This window comes from Silurus meridionalis, unplaced genomic scaffold, assembly GCF_014805685.1.
Source record: "Silurus meridionalis isolate SWU-2019-XX unplaced genomic scaffold, ASM1480568v1 Scaffold707, whole genome shotgun sequence".
Classification (NCBI taxonomy): Eukaryota; Metazoa; Chordata; class Actinopteri; order Siluriformes; family Siluridae; genus Silurus; species Silurus meridionalis.
Window position 1 is genome coordinate 1 of NW_025804670.1, and position 6,364 is coordinate 6,364.

At 38.9% G+C, this 6,364-nt stretch overlaps 1 non-coding gene across 1 annotated transcript; it reads right to left on the reverse strand.

The window, feature by feature from the left end:
* Positions 1-5,546: 5,546 nt before the first annotated feature.
* trnag-ucc lies at positions 5,547-5,619 on the reverse strand. The gene has a single exon. It is a non-coding gene; the product is annotated as a tRNA-Gly (tRNA).
* Between the last annotated feature and the right edge of the window lie 745 nt (positions 5,620-6,364).

Here is a 6,364-nt window from a genome sequence, read left to right on the forward strand (position 1 = left end):
GACAGTCCCAAATCTCAGGAACGCTTCCTACAGGTCCGTCATCCACAGTACAGTCCAGATTTCTCAGCAGCAGTGTGACTGTCTACAGAACAACATCCAGTGTGTTCATCACTTCATTTACATTTATTTAGGTTAAAAAAAAACAGAAAACATACGGCATTAGACTTTTGAGTAAGTTGTGCTGTGTGATTCGTGATAATCAGTCACACTCAGACTAATAAATAAAAAAGTCAGACTCATAAATAATATTTTACCTGATTATCTACACACAGTTATACATTTTCTCACATTCTCTAAAGTCTCCAAAAGTCCAAAGGACTTCAGCCTGTTCTTTTTGATCCTCCACCTTCTGCTCCTCCACCTTCTGCTCCTCAACTTCTGCTCCTCCACCTCTAAAGAAGTGTCAGATAGAGATGGGTTATATATAACATTTAACATGCGCCCAATATTACAAGAAGAGTATCTGTTCTTGATGAAGACTGTTTGTTCAGGTGAAATAACACAAGGCAGAACTTTCTCCAGACGGCAGGTCAGAGTTTTTGCTAAGATTTTCGTATCCTGGTCCAGGTGATTTACCAGAAGGCAGACTTGCTAAGGCTATTTCTGTATCAGATATAAACTCATCCAATTGTAATGCTGTACCTACACTTATTGTAGGGATACATACATTTTGAAAAAGGCCTCTAATGTTGAAGTGTCAGCAGATAAAGGAGCAGTATATAGTGATTTACAACATTGGAAGAAACAGTCATTGATTGTTAATACTGGAGTGTAGTGGTCATCATGTCTGTTTTACATGCAGAAGGTCTTGGGTTTGACCCACAGTGGAGACATGCTCTTGAGCCTCTGATTTTAATTTCCTACTAGCAGGATTTACTTGTATTTTTATTTTTGTTTGAGAAAAATCTAAAAAATGTTTCTATTTATACACATTGGACATCAGGCTTGTCAGCAACAGGTTCCATGGTGTAGTTGTCATCACGTCTGCTTTACATACAGAAGGTCCTGGGTTCGAGCCCCATTGGAGCCTTGGCTTCTAATTTTGGAATGCTTTTTCTCAATTTCTGTTACAAGCAAAATGCAGAAACATGCAAAACTGTTCATTTATTTTCAGGATTGAGTAACAATTTATAATATATAAACTTTAATCAAGTTTTATCGGTGTCCCCCTGCCCACTTTTCAAGAACTGTATACATCCAGAGTGAGAAAAAGGGCTTTGAAAATCATGTTAGCCACTACACAATGGAACCAGTTAAGGGACCCTAATGGTGGAATTTCTTTCCCGCTAGCAGGATACGGTTTATTTTATATTTACTTTCATTGTATTTTTTATTTAAAAATCTTGGCCTGCTAGCACATGGGACTCAGCTTTTGTCTCTCTCCCTAAAGTTTTATGGCCACTTTTGTGTGTGAAGCAGAGGTGATCACAACCACGCTATGGTTTAAAAGAAGAAGAAACACTCTTACATAATATTTGTTTTATACATGATTCCACTGGGAGTCAAACCCAGAACCTCCTGCATGTAAAGCAGAAGTGATGAATCACTACATGGAACCTGTTTTTTTGTTTTTTGCATTAAGTGCATTAAGATGCTGGAGATCTTTCACCGGTGGTCATGAGCCTACTGTGTGTGGTCTTCTGAGGAAGCAGCATTTTACTCAGTAATGTCAGCAGCAGTAATAAACTCATTTGCGTGGCTAAAACTATTATTGGGCAAAACCTGGGAACATTTGAGTCAGTGAGTTTTCAAAGTTTAATTCATATTTTTCCACTGAGATTTTGAGAGAGATGTTTATCTTTATGCACATTGGACATAATCCTTCTTAGCAACAGGCTCCATAGTGTAGTGGTCATTATGTCTGCTTTACACGCAGAAAGTCCTGGGTTTAAACCCCAGTGGAACCATAACCTTGAGTCTTTGATTCTACTTGTGGAATGCTTTTTGTCCAATGCTGTTACAAGCACAACGCAGAAAAATGCCAACCTGTTGTTTTTTTATTTGCAGAATTGAGTAAAGATTTGTGGGAATATCTTCGCTTTCTTAACAAAACTGTTCACAAAAACATAAACCTCATTTACGTTTGCCAGCTGCATGGTTCCACTGGGGGTTGAACCCAGAATCTTCTGCATGTAAAGCAGATGTGATGACTACTATATTATGGAACCACACAAATAAGCAGAAATATCGATTCAGGCAAAATGTTTTCCAGATTGCAACTATACAGTTTTTTTCCACTGAGATTTTGAGAGAGATGTTTATCTTTATGCACATTGGACATCAACCTTCTCAGCAGCAGGTTCCATAGTATAGTGGTCATCACGTCTGCTTTACACGCAGAAGGTCCTGGTGTTCGAGCCCCAGTGGAGCCATGGCCTTGAGTCTCTGATTCTAAATGCTTTTTGTCCATTGCGGTTACAGGGCCCATGCACGCGATGAACATCAGGTGAGGGTCCCGAAATGCTTCCTCCATATGAAGAAGGACATGGGTGAGATGCAACCTCCCTGAACTCATTAAAAACTGGATATGCTGAGAGAGCTTGATGTGGTCCTTCATGGGAAGAAAGTGTGAATGACATTGTAAGAGGGGGACAGACGGGTCGACCTGTTAAGACAGATGTGGTGTCATAGGAGCTTCTGTAGTTGGTCTCTCCCAGAGCGATTCCTGTAGTAAAACTCATTAGATTTTCTGTCAAATTCCTTCTCTTTAAGGAACATCAAACATCACTGAATTTACTAAAGTGGATTTCAGGAAAGTGATTGAATGCTCTCTGTGATGAAGAGACATTAGACATGATTTGAATTGAAAATCTTTATTCCTTTAAATAAAACTTTAAATTAGAATTTAATATAAATTAAAGATGGTAAAACAACATGCACACTAAAGTACATGAAATGTTCGTATTTCATCATCTTCCTCTATTCCTGAATCATTTTCCATCTCTTCAAGTTGCTTCAACAGATCCTCGAAGCTGTCAATGTCAAAGACTGGTACAGAATCCAGGATCTCTGTGCTGTTGTGGGGGTCTTCAGTATGATTCTGAGCTCCAGACTGAGTTGCTGTTTATCGCAGTAGATACGAGCTCAACCAGAAAGACAGCTTACATTTGACAGTTTTGTCTTTATACTCAACTAAAGTGAAATAATGAGCATATTTCCACTTTGAGAAACTGTTGCTCTCGCCTCGACCGCCATTACTGCCGCACAGACCTGAATAAACGGAGACACACCCACAGCGTTCTTCCTGTTTACAGTGGTTCATCCACCAATCCTACAATGCGACGCTGTTGTAGCTGGTTAGGCTGTAGTCTACACTTCAGCCCAAATTCATTCATTTAAAAGTAACGGTAACGCAATACGGTAATGGTAACGGAGTTACTTTATTTACAGTATTGTTACAGTATTAGTTATTGTCAAAAGTAGTTACCGCCCAACACTGTTTATTTGCATGTTTGTCACACTTTAATGTTTCAGATCGTCAAACTAATTTAAATATTAGTAAAAGATACACAAGTGAACACGACATGCAGATTTTAAATAAAGGAAACAAAATCCAAAACTACATGGCCCGTGTGAAAAAGTGTTTGCCCCCTGTTAAAACTGTGCTAACTTTTGTTCACACATGGCAAAAATGGAACAGTGACCTTCCAGGAGTGGCTGACCAAAATTACCCCAAGAGCACAACGACGACTCATCCAAGAGATCACAAAAGACCCCATAACAACATCCAAAGAACTGCAGCCTCACTTGCCTCAGTTAAGGTCAGTGTTCATGACTCCCCATGAGAAAGAGACGGCAAAATGATCTACAGGCAGAGATCTAAGACTGAAACAGCTGCTGAGCAAAAGAACATAAAGGCTCATCTCAGTTTTGCCAGAAAACATCTTGATGATCCCCAAGACTTTTGGGAAAATACAAAGTTTAATTTTGTAAGGTGTGTGTCCCATCACGCCTATGAAAAGTAACACCGCATTTGAGAAAAGAGCGTCATACCAACAGTGAAATATGGTGGTGGTAGTGATGGTCTGGGGCTGTTTTGTTTCAGGACCTGGAAGACTTGCTGTAATAAATGGATCCATGAATTCTGCTGTTTACTAAAAATCCTGAAGGAGAATCTGTTTGTGACTTCAAGCTGAAGTGAACTTGGGTCTGCAGCAGGACAATGATCCAAAACACCAGCAAGTCCACCTCTGAACGGCTAAGGAAAGAAAAATGAAGACTTTGGAGTAGCCTAGTCAAAGTCCTGACCTGAATCCTATTGAGATGTTGTGACATGACCTTCAAAGAAGGTTTGTGCTTAAAAACCCTCAATGTGGCTGAATTACAACAATTCTGCATAGATGAGTGACCAAAATTCCTCCACAGCACTCTAACAGACTCATCACAAGTTATCACAACGCCTGATTGCAGTTGTTGCTAAGGCGCCCAACCAAATATTAGGTTTAGCAATCACTTTTCACACGGGCATGTGGTTTTGGATTTTGTTTTTCTCAATAATAAAAACTGCATGTTCACTTGTGTTATCGTTATCGTATCATTCGTTGTTCAATCAGACTCTCCATCGCTTTCAAAATAAAGAGTAACTGGGAATCGGACCTTAATTATAATTTCACGGATGAGGAATGGTCCAAGGCTTGGTCGTGTACATTCCTCCTCTATATCGCCCGTCATTCGTTAATACAGTGATCAGTGATGGGTGTCACTCGGCTACTCTTATCATACTGGCTTTGCCCAGCCTTGACCTCTTTCTGGACATCAGTTTTTAAATCAATCTCTAAATACTTCATTTTAGATATTAAACCATGTCCCCTAATAGCATTATTTGGAATCAACCCACAAATCCCTCCTTGTCATCCTTACAATCAAACATGCTACTTTTGTTTAATAGTAGCAAAGAGACTTATATTACTGAACTGGAAGAATCCTCACCCACCCAGTTCTTCTCATTAGATACATGACCTGTCTCAGTTTATTCAAATAGAAAAGATCAGATTTACATAACTTAGTATTACGGAAAGGTTTTACACCACCTGGCAACCATTCTTATTGTATTTAAGAGAAAGAGGAAAATAAATCCTATTCTCTTTGTCTTTAGCTCTTCCCTTGTCCCTGACTTTTGGTATAGTAGAAAAAGAAAGAAAACATATATCTTAGAGAGTGTTCATGTACTTAGGTGCAAATCTTTTATTTTGTTTCATTATTTTTTCTTTCTTTCTTTCTTTCTCCTGTTCTTGATGCTCACATTCATGATTGTGATTATATGTATAACTTAGAAAGAGAGAGACCACTTTCTTGTTGTTGGACTAAATTAAACACTGTTCCATTGTCTTTCTGCCTCATTCTTTCTGTTTTAATGCATCAATAAAAAGAGTTGGATAATAATAATAATAAGAAGAAGAAGAAGCTAAGTGATTTTGAAATGTTTTGCGGTGTCTATGATGACTTGGTCCATCTAATACACAAACGGCAAGTGTTCTAGGAAGCAAATAAAGCAAGACTGCTTAGAGGTTGTTACTTTGGCAACTGAACATAATCACTAAAGGTTTTGCATTGGCTGGGGAATCGAACCCGGGTCAACTGCTTGGAAGGCAGCTATGCTCACCACTATACCACCAACGCCACTCTACCAGGGGTGAACATCGCCAAATAAATCCATGCTAGAAGAACGTTGGTTGTTTTGAACTTCTCAGCAAACCGGTTCATTCTCCTGCTCTACTGCAACTGTGAATGTATGCAAAAGTGCAAACAGTGACCAAGAAGCTTTTCCTGTGGTAGTTTCTGTAGTGTAGTGGTCATCACGTCAGCCTCCTGCAAAAGGTCCCTGCTTCTACACCAGGCAGAAACAAGGTTGTGATTTTGAAGCTAGTGTTACATTCTTAGGCCTGTAAACTGTGTTACTCGACAGCATTAGAGAAATGTAGAAAACTTTCTTTTATATTGTTTCTGTAGTGTAGTGCTTTAAGTGTTATTGCTGCTGTTTGAACTACAAAATGTTCAAACAAGTTAAATGTTCCTTATTTTAAAATATGCAAATGCAATTATAGGAAAATAAACTATTTTCTATTTCAATAAAATCTGAATTCAAGAAATTCCTGGAAAAAAATGACTTTGACTTATTTTACACACAGAACTGTGCAGTAAAGCTGAAACTCTACATCTTCAAACTGCATCATGTAACTGAAAAAAAAAGCAAAACTTTACAGGATGTGGTGTTTTGCACAATGTGGCACTGAGAACCAGTTTCCTCTCCTCCTGACCTCCCTCCCCTCAGCATTATGACCGAGTCACAGCCCCATGAGGAGGTCATACGGCGTTTGAAAGGAAGACAAAATCATGGTTTAACTTCATCTTTTAATAATTGTGC